The following is a 17,411-nucleotide window of genomic DNA, read 5'->3' on the forward strand; positions in this document are numbered from 1 at the left end:
GTTTCATCTTTTAAAACTAGTTTATCATGGACAAAATACATGCCAGCCAATTATGTCCCTTAAAAAAACTAAAACTTTTCCAGAAGTTCCACCCAGTGACTTTGGTTACATCTTATTGGCTAGAACTGGGCCCGTGGCTGTTCCTTATAGAGGAGTCTAGGATGTTGAATGTTTGGGTTTCCAACTTCTGTGGTTGAGGAAGCAAGAGAAAAGAGGGTTGTGAATGGCTGATTCACAATATGTGCCCCCAAATCTAAGGTTGTTGGTTAACTTAACAAACAAATTAATTAATTAGTTTATCATTACTTATCATAGATGTTATTTTGATCCATACTTAATATTACAGAAATCATTCTTACTACCTCTCACACTGCAATCACTATATGTAAATTAATTGAAGCAAATATAGAAACTTTATAATGTAAATATAGGCAACCAGGATCTGTTTCTGAATTTAATAATTTTGAGTAATTCACATTCAAAAACTAGAAGTCAGGATGTGTTGGAATGCCAGGGCTTCAAAATCAAGACAATTCTATAAAGCAAAAAAGTTAAACTATTAGAACAAAGCTAAAATTAGAAGCTTATATGCTTTAGTTAACTTCAAAGAGTAATTTACTTCATCTATGGCAGAAACAAATCAGTATTTGTAAATGCTAGACTTTTATTACCACTACTTTTAGCACATCCACATTTTTTTTTTTCCTGGCAGTGCATCACATAATTGGAAATCCAAGTATGTCCAGGCTGTTTCCTTTTTTTTTTTTTTTTTACTGATAACAATAACCTAAGGAGGCCCATACAAAATGGTGTCTGTTTTTCTCCCTGTCCTAAGGGCCTCTTGCCTAATGGATTGAATTTGAATATAAAGGTTAGGAAGTTCCACCTTCATTTATGACTTACTGATTCAAACTTGCTAAGAAGGCACTTAGTTGTGGATGGTATTAAAAGAAGCTGCAGGCAAGGTGTCTGTCTGGCTCTACCTCCTTGTGAGGTAATTAATTAGATATATAGTTGACCTTTGAACAACACGGGGTTAGGGTTGCTGACCCTCCACACAGTCAAAAATCCACATATAACTTTACAGTCTGCCCTCCATATGTGCTGTTTTGTATCCTCAGATTCAACCAACCATGGATTATGCAGTACTGTAGTATGTATTTATTGAAAAAGAAATCCACATACAAGTGGACCCTCACAGTTCGAACCCGTGTTGTTCAAGGGTCAACTATACTTTTTGCTGCACTCTCAGTTTAAAAAGTACATTAGTCACCTCAGCATAGAGTTGGAAAAAGCAAGTTTCTCTCTGGATCAGGCTTCTCAGATTTTAAGGTGCTGTGAATCTCCACCTTTTGTCTTATTAAAATGCAGACTCTGATGGTGGTGGCAGAGGCTGGTGGGTGGCTGAAATTGGGAGTTGTTTAATGGGTATAGAGTTTCAGTTGTGCAAGATGAGAAGAGTTCTCGAGATTGGTTGCAGAATAGCATGAATGTACTTAACACTACTGAACTGTACACATAAAATTGGTTAAGAAGGTAAATGTTATGATAGGTGTATTTTACCACAATACAGCAGAAATTAGCACAACATTGTAAATCAACTATACTTCAATTAAAAAAAAAATTTCTCTGATAGCCCTAAAGGGAGGAGCTGCTAAGTGGGTTCTGTGTTCTTGAGTGGATTCCTGATCTGTGACTGTGTGAAGGCCAGCCCTCCTTGTCCCTGCCAGCATACACAAAATTTGACCACAATGAGAAAAAATAAACCTTTCTTGTGTCAAGCACTTAAAACAAAAACAAAACCTCTGATTCAGCTGGTTTGAGGTGGGGTCCGAGATTCTGCATTTCTCACAAGTTCCTAGGTGATACCATTGCGGCTGGTACACAGACTACACTTCGAATAGTAAGGCTCTAGATAACTGGCTTACAGATGAACACTTGGGGAGCAGCTGAAGAACCATTGGTGTTCCATCTGAACCTAAGTAATTACTCCAATCCAGTCCATTATTCTGAACTCTTTCACCCATCAGGTTCCCAGACAAAATTAAAATGTGAGAATAAACGACAACGGGACAAGTTAGATGAGCTGACATAGCTAAGGATAGCTTAACAGTATGCAAATTCATCCACAAAATCACCATCTAAATTACTGCAGAGAATAAAAAGTTTCTTCCTATATCATGTTTGCAAAGCACAGTTGGTCAAAGGAAGAATTAAGAAAGGAAATGTTGGCTTCCCTGGTGGCACAGTGGTTAAGAGTCCGCCTGCTGATGCAGGGGACGCGGGTTCGTGCCCTGGTCCGGGAAGATCCCACATGCCGCGTAGCAGCTGGGCCTGTGAGCCATGGCCGCTGAGCCTGCGCTCCGCAACGGGAGAGGCCACAGTAGTGAGAGGCCTGCGTACCGCCAAAAAAAAAAAAAAAAAAAGGAAATGTTAATTAGTGAAATTAATTATCAGGCTGACTCTTCTGGCTTAGAAAACCTTTGTCATATTCATACTTGAAAATCCTTCATGAGCACAAATAAAATACTATAAAGTACTATACGTGTCCAAAATTTTAAAAGCTTAATTTATTCTCATTGTTTGACAACAAACAAGAGAAAGAGATCAAGTTTCCTCCTAGCAGTTTATGGTGGGTACTTGCTGAATCCACTCTGTATTTACTGTTCTATCCCTTAAGCAAGCCAATATACCTCGGGTTTTTTGGGGGAAAATATTTACAGGAAATTAGGAATTGTGTATGGCTAAGGTGGTTACAAGCTCAAAAAAGGTCTTGAATATAATTAGTCACTACTGTCTTGGGTCCCAAATGTTAGGATGGGGCTGAGATCTTCATGGTTGCCCGAACTTCAGTAGTGTGTTGAAGTCCTACAGAGGTAAGTGTCTAGCAAGTATTTCTTTTCTGATCCTTTGAAATTTTCCCTCAACCAGTCTGGCTGCTGGCACTGTACCTTTGCTTCTGGTAAACATGGTCCAAACACTTCCAACAAAAGTTTATCTTCTTTCACTGCTTTTTCAAAGTCTGCAAAAGATATCTTGCCATTGCTGTCATAATCCTAGAGAGGAGATAATTTCTTGATAAATGATAGAGTAGTTTTTAATTTTGCATGGAAAATAACTGTCTAGAATAAAAGATTTTACCAAGTCAAACTGTAAGTTCACACTTCTGTAGGCACTGCTTACACAAATCAAAAGGTACTAATTTATGGAGGCCACTTACTTTGTTCCTATTAGTCTAATAGGCATACCTGGTATGAACTGAATGTTTGTCTCTCCCCACCTCCCAAGGTCATGTCTTAAAAGCTCTAACCCCTGCAATATGATGATATTTGGAGGTGGGGGACTTCAGGAGGTAAATTAGATTTAGATGAGGTCATGAAGGTAGGGCCCCGTCATGTTATTAGTGTCTTTGTGAGTAGAGAAAGACCAAAGCTCCCTCTCTCTGCCATGTGAGGCCACATTGAGGAGGTGGCTGTCAGCAAGGCAGGAAGAGAGCCCTCAGTGAGGAAGTGAATCTGCTGGCACCTTAATCTTGGACATCCCAGTTTCTACAATTGTGAGAAATAAATTCCAGTTGTTTAAGCCAGCCAGTCTATATTTTGTTACAGCAGCCCAAGCAGGCTAAGATACCTGAATTACCTTAGACATATAAAAACTCTGTCCCTAACGGACTTATACCCTAATTGGGGAAATAAGAAAATTAGAGGAAGCCCATTATACATTATAATACTTTTGTGATAAAATAAGTGCCAAAGATTTTTAAGCTTAATTTTTAGCTTTGTTTCTCAAAGGATCTCTTACTTGAGATAAGGATATAATGTAAAAAGTATAACAGTGAAGTTGCTTAATAAGGAGCAAGGCACTGAGAGAACAGTAACAATTCAAGATGGACTAGGGTCATGAGAAGAAGCTTGCAGCTTACTGTTAGGCCGTTAGGGATGTTTGGGATCTAGATAGGTGGAGAGGTGTCAGGAGGAAATGCAGACGAATGGCCCAACATGGATTATGACAGTAAGCAGGAATGCAAGTCAGGAAGAAGACAGACCAGCCTGGAATGGAGTATTCATGACAGGGACTATGGAAGATTAAATCATGGAGGGAGCATGTGTGTAGATTATGAATACCTTTAACCGCTTAATCCAATTTGGATTTGATTTAATGGGTCCTTGTTTTTTCACTTCTGGGCGTAACTAAATCAGTGTTGCTGAGAGTCTAGTTTAAAGAAAGGTTTGAATAATTTTCAGAAAAAGATTCACTCCATAACTTTCTTTCAAAAAAAGAAGGGGGTGGGTGTGGTAGTGGGAAGCATACTGTCTCTCAAGAAGTCTACCCTCAGCCTTAGCCATGGCTCTTGAGTATTTCTAATGGAAGAGGACATCCTGAAGTCTGTGTTAGCTGAATCTGAGACTCGGCAGACCTCATCATCTGTTACTTTCCCGAGCTCCAAAGTAATGGAGGTGAGCTGGGCCCGGGCCACCTTAGAGTCATAAACCTTCACTGGTATCCAGTTTAGGGTCACAGTAAGAAAAAGAGAGAAATCACTATGTCCATAATAAAGAGGTATTATTAGTTTCATTGAAAGATGAATTCTGCACCTCATTTTCTATCATGACCTTGTATAAACCTATCTGCACTTCAGTTTTCTCATCTGCAAAGTAGAGATAATGATTTCAACTTCATAGAGTTGTTCTGAGGATAAAATGAGTTCATATATTAAAGTTCTGTGATGGGCTTGGCATATAGTAAGCAATTTATAAGGGACAACTATTTTTATTATTACTTTATAATGAGTGTTTAGATGGATTAGAGAGCAAAAGTCATGAAGACAGACTACATTTGCATCCAATTTTAAAAGAACTGAATCTGTCACCCCACTTCCCAAATAATGAGGTTTTACTGATAGTAAAATATTTTAAAATAATAAAATTAACATTCATTTAATGTAGTGATTCATTTAATCACCCAGGCATTCCATAAGTATTTTTTAAGTAGCCACTATCAGCCAGGCACTGTTCTAGGCAATGGATAGAGCAGAGAACAAACTCCTGCCCTCATAATGGTTACGTTCATTACGTAGGGAAATAAATCATTTCTTCGTCTTTAGCTTTATCTAACATCCATTTGATTAGATATAATGAATTACAGTTTTTTTTATTCTTACCATTTTCTTCAGTGTTATATCCACCAACTCGTTTATTCCTTCATCAGTATCTTCTTCAGGTGACTGTTAGTGTAGACTGTTCAACATGTCAAACGTTTTCTCTCGAGAAATGTAACCATCACCATTGAAACAGTAAACTTCAAAACAGACTTTTTAAAGCATACGAAATTTAAAGACTTGGATAAGAACAGTTAAAATGTCATTAGTCTTCTCCTTAGTTATTTCAATATGTAATTAAAGAAGGACAAAAACAATTTATACAACCTATATTCTACATAGTGGAGGAATTTTATAAATCTTTCCACAAGATTAAATACCCCTGGGGATATGAAAAGAAAGAATTTACACATACATATATAGTGCATATATATATATATATACACATATACATATAAATATGTGTGTATCTTAATGTTATAATGTCCTTCTTACAGAATGCAAAAACTAGTGTGTACACTTCACTATATCATTGACAAAGAACATTTTTCAATATATTTGGGTAGTGAGTCTGTCACCTCCTTGGGGTCTACCCATCTGCACTATCCAAAATGATCCATCTCTCCCTAGAGAGTGATTTCCATGACTTCCATTGCACTGTGTAAGCACTACTACAGTTCACTCATTCATCCCACAAATGACCTTACTCAGGTCCTGGGAATATAACAGTGAAGGAGTTCTTGTGGAGTTTGTAATCTAGTTAAATGTTTTAGGACAGGAAGGAAGGGAGGGAAGGAGGGAGGGAGGGAGAGAGAGCAGGAGAAAGATAGGAAGGGACGAAGCGGGGGAGAAAAAAAACCAGGTATAAAATTCCAAAGCATCAGATTAATTCTGTCTTTTGTTGCATTTCTCCAATATATAGCATATATGAGTTTGTGACACAACCCTACTAGAAGTAGTATTTTCCCCAAATTAACATATCTTGAAATGTATATGAAACATTTTTAGGAAGTGGGATTAGAGGAGGAAAAAATTCTTGATAGTGTGATGCTATTCAATCATGTCTAGCTGCATTATGTCACGACCACTTTCACAAGAATTTACAACCACGAAACTTAACTTTTCATTTCTCAGTGAGACTTCTGTATAAGAACACTGCAACTATAAGAAACTTAAGTGACAACTATATATACGTGTTATCCCATGAAAAATTAGATTGGAGAAAAGTAGGGGAAGAAAAGCACATAATGTTGTAAGGAGAAAAAAAGAATTATGTAATGTATGCCAATTATACTTCAATTTTTTAAAAAAGCAAAAAAAAAAAAAAAAAAGAGAAAAGAAAAAAAGGAACCCCCCCCCACAAAACAGAGAAACAAAAAAGTCATAAATGTCAAATAAAGTTGGTGAGTTTTTAAAATGTTGCTATCATTTTTGAAACGTGTGTTTAATTTAGAGATCTTTTGAACATCCCAAATCCAAATTCAAGTGGAAGAACAAGAAGGGATAAAAATTTCCTTATATACTCAGAACTCTGCATTCTTTTCTTAAGTAATTTGACACTTTAAGCAATTTGCTCCCTTGAAAACTGCTACTTAAAATTGTTCCTATTCTCTTTCCAGGGTTTCACACCCCAAATCCTGGCACAGGAGGTGTAAAACACAGATAATATACGTCACATCAATGGTAAGGGTGAGGTGAGGCCAGAGCTGTTCCTACAAAATTGTGAACTGGGAGATCTTTGTCTTTGGAATCCCTGGTCCTTTTCTGTAGGAAACTCCCTTTATAACCCTCCTTCCTCTGGGCTTTCACTGTCTCAGCCTTCTTTCCTCTTTCACTGTCTCAGCCTTCTTTCCTCTCTTTTTAGTCTAACACTAGAGTATTGGTGTCTGAGGGTTGTGTGTTTTATCGTGTTTTGTGTCAATCCCTCACATTTTCTCTGATGGAAAGACAAGGAATAGCCTCACTGTGAACTATATGCTGCCCCATATTCAAGGCCATTTTCTGCTGAGCCCAGAGGCAGCCCCAGAAACCTCAGCCTTGCCAGCTGATCAGAGTTGGCACATGTCCTGAACTTCAGTTGCTGTCCTTTGCCTGGGCCTTAAGCCGAAGAGCCATCCTGGTGACACTGGGGTATTACAGAACTAGTGAAGGAAGTGTTTGGAGACTCCGGATCTAGGGACTCTCCTATAAAATAGGACACCCATTTCATCTGTGTTTTGTTTTTGTTTTTTTAACTCTCATGAACTATTTTTGCAAGGGCGATATAGAGAACAATGAATTTATATTAAAAAAATATTTAGGAACTTCGCTAGTGGTGCAGTGGTTGAGGGTCCGACTGCCAATGCAGGGGACACGGGTTCGAGCCCTGGTCCAGGAGGATCCCACATGCCGCGGAGCAACTAAGTCCGTGCGCCACAATTACTGAGCCTGTGCTCTAGAGCCCACCAGCCACAACTACTGAGCCTGTGTGTCACAACTGAAGCCCAAGTGCCTAGAGCCCGTGCCCCGCAACAAAGAGAGACCACCGCAATGAGAAACCCGTGTCCAACAGTGAAGAGTGGCCCCCGCTCAGCACAACTAGAGAAAGCCCACAAGCAGCAACGAAGACCCAACGCAGCCAAAATAAATAAATATAAGGATTAACTAATACAAAATTGACAATATATATTACTAAGTTAATAATAACATAGAAATCTTACACTTCAGCTTTTCTTCAAAAGTCCCTCGAAAAAACACTGATAATCCTTTAACACACTCTTTCACATTTATGTAGTTATGTCTTTCTCAAATGCAAAAAATACTGAAGGAAAAAGAACGTGTAAGTGTATTGTAATTTATAGCTATTTTATAATTCAAGAGTATTATTAAGAGATTAAAAAAATCTTTCCTCCCAAAATGAGGGGGAAAAAAGTTTTTGACACAATCTTTCTTGAAAGAGTCAAAATTACTGGAAATGTATTTCCAACAGATTTTTATAGAAAGAAGCCATTCTCCTCCATGGTCAATTATGAGCTTCACTTGTGATGTTTTGTACAGTTACTATCAGCAAAAAAAGACCAACAGTAGGGATAATCAATGTGATAATTTTTATTCTAAAGAGTGGCAAAATCCTGTTCTAAAGAATCTGTATAATACCTAAAGATAAATTACCAAAATAACACATTATTTTTTAAATTACCAGTGAAATCTTAGAATTATCCTATAAAATATTATTGACTCTTTTGGGGGTGATAGATATATTAATTATTTTCATTATGGTTATGGTTTCAATGGTGTATACATACATCAAGACATATCAAGTTGAACACTAAAAATCTGTTAGTGAAACTGACTGGATCACATTAAATTTCCTATTCTGAAAATAAAATTGTTTCATTGATTTTTTTCAATATAATGAGTAATTCTCATTTTTTTTGTGCTGAAGAAGTAAATAATTTACATGTCTACACAGCATATGACTCCAAACACAATTGAAACCACAAGCTTATCTTTTAAAAAAAATCAATACTGCTAGCTTATTTAGGTCATTACTGGTTCTTTCTCAAAATGGTATAGCTATGAAGTATGAAATTCTGAGTGAGTTTATATTAAAAACCATCCTCACAATCAAATCAAATTTACTGTTTTAAATTGGTAGCACTACCAGAATCGTCTAATTCTGGTATTGAAAAATGCAAAGTCTTTGGTGAAAACTTGCCATGTATTAACATATATATATAAATAAATATATACATATTTGTCATCTCAGCTTGGCCCATTTCAGTCTCCATGACTTCTTACCCCTATTCATTAGCATATCATCAGTCATTCCAAATATGCTGTGCAGGATGGCTCGAAATGTGTTATGATCTAGTCCAGTGTTATCAAGTCTTACAACAGCTCTTTCCACCAAGCTGTGAAAAATTCTTATGAGACACTCTACTTCACTTTTTTTTACTGTAAAATGAAAATACAAATGGATACAACTTAGATTTAACCACTGAGTTCTCCAACCCAATTAAATATATTTTACTAAGCAGCTATTTTGTTCCTATGATTCTAGATGCTCTAGTGATTTAAAAAAGTGTGACAGGGACTTCCTTGGTGGTGCAGTGGTTAAGAATCCGCCTGCCAATGCAGGGGACACGTGTTCGATCCCTGCTCTGGAAAGATCCCACATGCCGCGGAGCAACTAAGCCGTGCGCCACAACTACTGAGCCCGTGTGCCACAACTACTGAAGCCCGTGCACCTAGAGCTCGTGCTCCGCAACAAGAGAAGCCACTGCAATGAGAAGCCCGTGCACCGCAACGGAGTAGCCCCTGCTCACCACAGCTAGAGAAAGCCTGTGCAGCAATGAAGACCCAACGCAGCCAAAAAAAAAAAAAAAAAAAAAGTATGACATGGACTTGCTACTTAAGAGCTCACACAATCAAGACAGGCTTTACTTAGAACTCTCATAGACAGTATATAAATAATAAATTATGTGGTATAACACTCACCACTATAGACATATGAAGAGGAATCAGTATGGGAAAGAAGAGTTGTGCTTTTTTCATGGGAGTAGACTTCGAAATGGGCCTTGAAGAATGTATAGTATTTATACAGGAAGGAATGTATTGAAGGTGGTAAAGAAGTGGAGACTTCCAGGAAGAGGAATTACATGAGTAAAGGAAAGAGGAAGAATTGGGGTTCAGGTAGAACACTTTTTATTGGGAGCACAGCAAGTTGGGAAGAAGTGAAAAGCAAGATTGAAGAGGACAGGCTGATGGTAGAGGGCCTTGAATACCTAGTCAGAGGATTAACATTTATTTTACTGGAGCAGGGTTTCTCATGGTGTCATCTTTGGACCCTCTGCGTCAAAATCATCCCCCCGCATGGCTTGTTAAATACTTGTTAAATATGCAGATTATCAGGCCTTGCCCCAGACCTCCTAAATCAGAATTGCTAACAGTGGGCCTAGGGGTTAGCTTTGAAACAAGAGCTCAGCTGATTCTTCTATGCTCTAAGGGCTGAGGAGTGGTTTAAGAAACACATCTGGTGAAGTTGTATTGAAGGGGAAAACTGGAAGCATAGAAGTCAGGCTTGGAGTGATAGGGCTTTGGCTAGGGAGGTGGAAATGAAGTCAGAAAGCAGGTAGGGAGCCCGAGATGCTGCTTAAGCAGCACACAGTGATTCTAATGCACTGTCAGGACAGAAAACAAAGGGATTAGGCTTCGTGGCTTGGCTAGACTTAAGTATCTGGGTTCCACTTCCATTTCTTATCCTATATAGCTGACTTAGGACAATTCAGCTTGTTTATGCCTCAAGTCCTCACCTATAAAATTTGGGTATTATCCTAGATGATCTCTGAGATTCCTTCAGGTTCTACAAGTCTGATTCTATGAATTAAAGATTATTCGAGAGAACTAAAAGAGTTAGGAGGGAAAGCTGGTTATTATTACTATTTTTTCTCTTCCTTTTCCTCCCTCCCTTTTTTTTTTGGCGGGGGGAGGTGGGGGCAAAGACATATTTTTAGATTTTTTTCTTTGAGATGATTTCAAGTTACCCATCCGAAACCAATGAGAACCCCTAGCAAATATGCAGTTTACATTAGGGTTTCTAATATGGTCAGAGAATGACTTGACTCTTAGGGTAATGGTTGATAAATCTATAGAATAAGCGATTACAAAGGTACCTCGTAATATTATTTTATGAACTGAATTAGGTTCGCAGGCTTCACACATAGCTCCAAATTTGACATAAAGGTAATTTTTATCCATCGAATAAGCATTTATTAAGGGCCTGCCATGAACCAGGCAATGAATACACCATGGTTCCTGCCCTCAAAGTTATTACACTTTGGTCAAGAGATAAAAGTGCAATGAAGTATCACAAACACTAGGCTTGATGGTGTTTGGTAGTGACCCAAAGAAAGGCATCATCAACAGGGGGGAGGCGATAAGAGATTAAGAAGGGGCTCCAGGAAGAGATGTCACTTGAGCTAAAGCCATCAAAGGAGTAAGCATTTGCTAGAGGAGGCAGCTTGAAGGCAGGGAGGCATGTTCGGAGAGCCACAAAGTTTGGTGTGGCCAGGTGGCAGAATTGTTTGACTTTACGAGGGGCTTACTGAAAAATTTTGGCTGGCAAGTTAACAGGATCAGATTTGCATTTAAGGAAGATCACTTTGGCAGTAGATTCTTGAAACTACCTTACAAATGGTGAATCCAGATGTGACAGGTTGTATTTTCCCAAAGACGATTTTAACAATCTATCCCATCTCATATGCTCTTCTTACGATAGACTTTTGATACCCCTCCTTTAGAAAGATGGGGTTTGTGTCTCCTTCACTTGAAACTAGGAGGATTTTTGACCATTTTAACCAAGAGTATGGTGGAAATAAATGGTCAAAATGGATTTTTGACCATTTTAACCAAGAGTATGGTGGAAATTTCAAGACTTGGTCATAGAAGGGGGTGCTCTGAGGACAAAAACTTGGAAAGTGTTTTTTTTTCTTTTATGGAATATGAAGAAAAAAGAACCTCAGGTGTGGACACACTGTATGGAGTGCATAGTATATTAATGCTTTCCTGAAACTAGCCCTGCTCAACTCTGATGGAGAATCAACATCTGAGTGCAACAGCATTGTGAAAATGGATCCCCGAAGAAAGCGAGGTTTCAGTCAGCAGCTGCTCTGGGTTAAATACCGACAAGTCATCAAACAAAACAATCAAGGATTTTATACACAATCTGCAGAAGCTAGTAAATTTTTCTGAGTTTTATCCATACAACTCACATTTCATTATATCTAAAGACCTTACACATGTGGTCAAGGAACCACTGTAAATGATACTTGAGAAATTGTGGGTAATGAGAATGGTGTTGATATGTTAGATTGGCCCGTGTTATTTATTAAACTTTTTAGCTTGGAATAATTTTAATTTACGTAAGAGATGCAATAGTAGGGCTCTTCGCTGTTTCTCCCTGTTAACATCTTATGTTAACAACATAACCATGGTGCATTTGTCAAAACTAAAACACTGGGCTTCCCTGGTGGCGCAGTGGTTAAGAATCCGTCTGCCAATGCAGGGGACATGGGCTCGAGCCCTGGTCCAGGAAGATCCCACATGCCGCGGAGCAACTAAGCCCACGCACCACAGCTACTGAGCCTGCGCTCTAGAGCCCGTGAGCCGCAACTACTGAGCCCTCCTGCCACAACTACTGAAGCCCGCGTGCCCAGAGCCAGTGCTCTGCAACAAGAGAAGCCACTGCAGTGAGAAGCCCGTGCACACTGCAACGAAGAGTAGCCCCCGCTTGCCGCAACTAGAGAAAGCCCGCGCGCAGCAACGAAGACCCAACACAGGCAAAAATAAATAAAATAAATAAAAACAAAACAAAAAAAACTAAAACACTAACGTTGGCACATTATCATTAACTAAATTACAGATTTTACCAGTTTTTCCACTAATGTCCTTTTTTTTTGTTCTAGGATCCTATCCAGGATCCATTTGGTTGTCATGTCTCCACCAACCTGTGAGTTTTCAGTCTTAATCCTCTTTATGACCTTGACATTTTTTACTTTGCATAAGTTCAATTTAGGTTTGCCTAACGTTTTCCTGATTAGACTGTGTTTTGGGGAATAATACTACAAGTGCTGTTCTTGTCATGTATCAGGAGATACACGGTATTATCAATAACATGACCTATCACTGCTGATAACCTCGATCACTCGGTTAAGTGAGTCTACAGGTTTCTCCACTGAATCTATTGATACTACTTTCCCTTTCCATCATCTAGTCTTTAGAAGCCAGTCTCTCAAGGTAAAGGGAAGTAAGCTCCACTTCTTAGGAAAGTATTTATACTATTAATTTATTCTAAGGAAGATTTGTCTCTTTTCCATTTATTCAATTCTTTCAGTATGCAGTCACATATATTTATTTTAGACCAATACTGTGCTACTAATTTTGCTGCCCAAATTGTTTCAGCTTTGGCCATTGGGAGTTTTCAAGTTGACTCCTCTTTCACATACCCTCATCCTTTTGCTTTTGCAACACTCCCTTGCTTTCTGGCACTACTTGCCAGGCTCATCTTGTATCATCCCTGCATGAGATAACAGGAAAAAAAAAATAGGTCTAGGCCCTTGGTTCCTGGCACAGAGCTCCTAAATCCCTTAGCCATTTCCTTGTTGATAGCAATGTCTTTTGTTCTAATGAGGTGACTGCTGGTTGTTCCTGGATGGGAGCTGGTCACCAGAAAAACCAAGCTATGTTCAAAAGCTTGGAACTTTTAGTCCTGCCCCCACCCCTTCTCCAGAGGGGGGCTGGAAATTGAGTTAATGATCTATCATGCCTATGTGATAAAGCCTCCATAAAAATCCCCAAAGAATGGGGTTCGGGGAGCTTCTGGGTTGGTGACCACACAAAGGTGCCTGGAGAGAGCCTGGAAACTACACCCCTTACCACATACCTTGCCCTATGCATCTCTTCCATCTGGCTATTCCCAATTATATCCTTTTACAATAAATTGGTAATCTAGAGAGTAAACTGCTTTCCTGAGTTCCGTAAGCTGCTCCAGCAAACTAACTGAACACAAGGAGGGGGTCGTATGAACCTCGGATTGATAGCCAGTTGGTCAGAAGCACAGGTAACAACCTGGACTTGTGATTGGCATCTGGTGAGAAGCAGTCTTGTAGGACTGAACTCTTAACCGGTAGAATCTGACACTCTCCAGGTAGTGTCAGAATTGAGTTAAATTGTAGGGACACCCAGCTAATGTCACAGAGAACTGTTTGCTGGGAGAAACCCCCACACAGTTGGAGAACTGTTGAGTATGGTAGTAGTGTTAAAGCAGGAGTAGTGTAGGTTTTTCCTTTATGCTCTGTTCAGCTATTTTTTCAAGGAAATCTGGTTCTTTTATTAGTTTGGTATTTAGAAACCAAGGTCTAGTCACTGGGTATGCTAATCACTATTGGGGTGCTAATATTTCTAAGCCTGTTTAGTAGACATAGCTAGGAAATATGTACGTACACTAACCTACGTATGCACACATCATGGCCCATGTTAGGTCTCACAAATACAGAAAAAGCCAAATACTGGACTAATGGGCCCTTAGGTGCTCCTGGGCTGAGTCCTAAAGGAGATGATCAGTTGTATTAAAAACTCATGAGTGCTCAGAAAAGACAGGCTCATGAATTCACAAGGTCGAATCATACTACATTTAACTATTTCCTCTACTTGATAAGAATGGATCAGAGAAATGCAGTTCACAAAACACTTGGGATTTTAGCAAAATCTTATTCTTATGTTAATATCTATTCAGTAACCAGTAGTGCCTAGTACAGTGGAAGGCTCTCATACATGTTTGCTAAATAAATGATAAGCAATCACTTGTAAACTGGAGAAGTTAAGGAATACGCTGGATGAGAGTCAAGCTCCAGAGTAACCTTGAGATGCCAAAATGATCAGTTGAATCAAACCACATGAAATTACTAGGAATAATTTTAAAGTTCTTCGCTTATCTTTTAAAAAGTTCATTAATGTACCTAAGTGTAAAAATGACAATCTGTGTGGAAAAGACTGGGTCAATTCCCAACTCACCATCAATCAAACCGGGACTGACATTTGGCTGACAGAACTGAAGTTTCAAGTGGAAAAGACAATTCTGATCAGGACCCTCAAACTTCAGTGTCTAAGAACACACAGAGCTAACAATCTGGACGCCTGGCCCCACTTCCAGAGATTTTTTTGTACTATACTAAGGGTGGTACTCCGGGATCTACATCTTCAGTATAAACCTTTAGGTGATTCTGATGGTGGAAATACTCCTACCATACTACAAATAAGAGGTACGTGGCCAGTGTCAACTACAGAATTTGTGGGCCCAATGCAAAATCAAAATGCAGGCCTCTTATTTAAAAAATTAATTTTAAGTCAGTGTTAGCAGAGCATTAAACTAAGCATGGGGCCCTATGAGAACACATAGGTTACACACACCATGAAGCCATGCACTACACCCTGAGGTAATTATCTGCCTCTCCCACCAGATTAGGGCTATTATTTGGAAAAGGAAATAGATTTATTTGCATGACTCCAGAGCAGCATTGTCTAACAGAACTTTCCGAGATGATGGAAATATTCTCTGTCTGTGCTGTCTAATTTGGTAGCCACAACCCACATGTGGCTGCTAAGCCCTGAAAAATGGTTTGTGTGACCAAAACTGGATTTTAAGTTCTACCTAATTTTAATTTACATTTGAATAGTCAAATGTAGCTACTGGACTGAGGATAAACCGGCTGAGGATCTGAGAGGAGAGTATGCAATGGTAGTGGCTTGGACTGAAAGAGGCCATGTGGCACATGAGGGACTAACAAGAAGCTCTAAAGCAAAGCCCAGGAAAAATCACTTCAACTTTCTGCCACATAGAGCAATTATTAGAACTTTGTACACCAAGAGAAATAAAGACAGTTCCTTCTTGAGAAGGTCAAGGCAGCACTAGCTTTCTAGTCCTTCCCTCTCCTACCCATTAACAACCAAATTCTAGTCATGAGAGGACCAGTGTCTATCCTGGTCTCAACTAGAAGGACTCAAGAACTAAACTGATTTGAACAAATTTTAATAGTCCCCTTACTATGGGAAAACACTGTACAGAAAGACCATAAGGGACTATAATGCTGATCAGTAGGATTAATTTGAAAAATAAACAGAGTGCAGACTCTGCATCAGACTAGCTTGGCCTCAACAAGAAAAGTCCACTGTTAGCTTTACACAAACAATCTAAGATGAGGTTTCCTCACCTGAAAACATGGATAACTTCCCCTACCTCACTGGGTTTGTTCTGAGAATAAAGATGATGAACATAAACCATTTTGCACTGTCTTGCCAACGAAGAGCTCAATAAACATCAGCTGTTAGAAATCTAGTAATCTGGCTATACTGGTCAATAGCTATGTTTCAGTATTTAGGGCCTGAACTTTCAACAATAACTTAAAAATCAGTTAAGTGTCAAAAACTTTGGAAAAAGAAAGGAATGCAACTTATTCCTTTTTTCAAACAGCTATAAGTTATCTTCTTTGTAGAAGACTATAAGGGATATGGGTCTCATCAAGTATTACATACTCATATCTACAGACTATTTCAGAAACTGCTTTCAAATAACAAATAACGGTATTAAACACACATATGGGTAGCAGACACTGCTAAAAATAATTTCATTAGGATGGGGAGAGGAGTCAGATTTTTCAAGCATGCAAAATTTCCTTTTGAATGTTATAAAACTCAGGCTGTTAAGAAAGTAGCACATGACAGCAGGCATTTCTTACTATATTCAATATTGGCTAAATCTGCCAGATGGATTTTAAAGGGTAGTATAACAGCACGATGGGAAAACAGGGCCCAGAAGTGCTTGAGGAGCTTAGATCATTTAAAATCCAACTGAGAAAAGAAAAAACTGAATTATGTCCACAATGAGATTCTCAGACAAGGTGGTGACTATCCTGCCAAGGTCACACAATGGAAAATGGAAGCACCCAATAATGAGGCTGTAAAGCCGGCTGAAATAAAAGTAATTTCCTTAAAGTATAAAAACAAATTCTTAGAATTATCAGTCAGGATTGCTTGTGGCCGGGCTTGAGAAACAAATATTCACAGGATTACTTTTTAAGGTCTGGCAGGGCAAGGATTCCTAAAAAAATCTGTTAAGTTAGCTTAGCTTTAATAAACACTTGCCATGTGCAAAAGCACCATCTTTCTTCAACATTTGAACTATCTTATGTATCTCTATCAACACTGTGAAGTACAGCAATCATCTGCCTCTATGGCTTTTGTGCCAGAGAACTCAGGGAAGTTGCCAAAGTACACCTTTATACTTTGGAATCTCTGGTTAAATTTCAGACCATTAATAAAATCAGTACTTGGTTGGCTGATAATCCTTTAGCATTTATGATGTCATGTAAATTCTCATGCTAGTCTTCCCACGTATGCAGTATATTTTAGGACATCTGATGATTAAAATATTTTCAGAGTAAGTGCAGGGATAATCATTCACTTGCTAACTATTTTTTTTAAATGGCCAAAATACTAGATAGAAAATAGAGCAACTCTACTTCTGGGGGGTTACAAAGCACTTGTTAAGGTCCAACTAGTATGTCTACCAACGTTTCTATTTGATTGAATATGTTCAGGCAGTGCTGGATATTTGGTCAGTACTTACAGCTCTTGACAGTATTACTGATGGATTCCACTAGTTTCTTCAGAACCTTCTGGTCCATGTCAAGTGTGGCTTCAACACAATGCAGACTTCTCTGATAGCCTAATTCCAAGCCTGGGTGTCCTGGGTTGCCACTGATTCCACAGTGCACCA

The 17,411-nt window shown here is 38.8% G+C and overlaps 1 pseudogene across 1 annotated transcript; it reads right to left on the reverse strand.

Annotated features, from left to right (window-relative positions):
* Positions 1–92: 92 nt before the first annotated feature.
* Positions 93–17,319, reverse strand: LOC309827043 (calaxin-like; annotated as a pseudogene). Its single transcript has 6 exons — positions 17,262–17,319; positions 8,879–9,034; positions 7,798–7,898; positions 5,162–5,310; positions 2,952–3,056; positions 93–535 (listed from the first exon to the last, which is right to left on the reverse strand). The product of its transcript is annotated as a calaxin-like (transcript).
* Positions 17,320–17,411: the final 92 nt, after the last annotated feature.

Source organism: Grampus griseus, assembly GCF_964374135.1.
Source record: "Grampus griseus genome assembly, chromosome: 9".
NCBI lineage: Eukaryota > Metazoa > Chordata > Mammalia > Artiodactyla > Delphinidae > Grampus > Grampus griseus.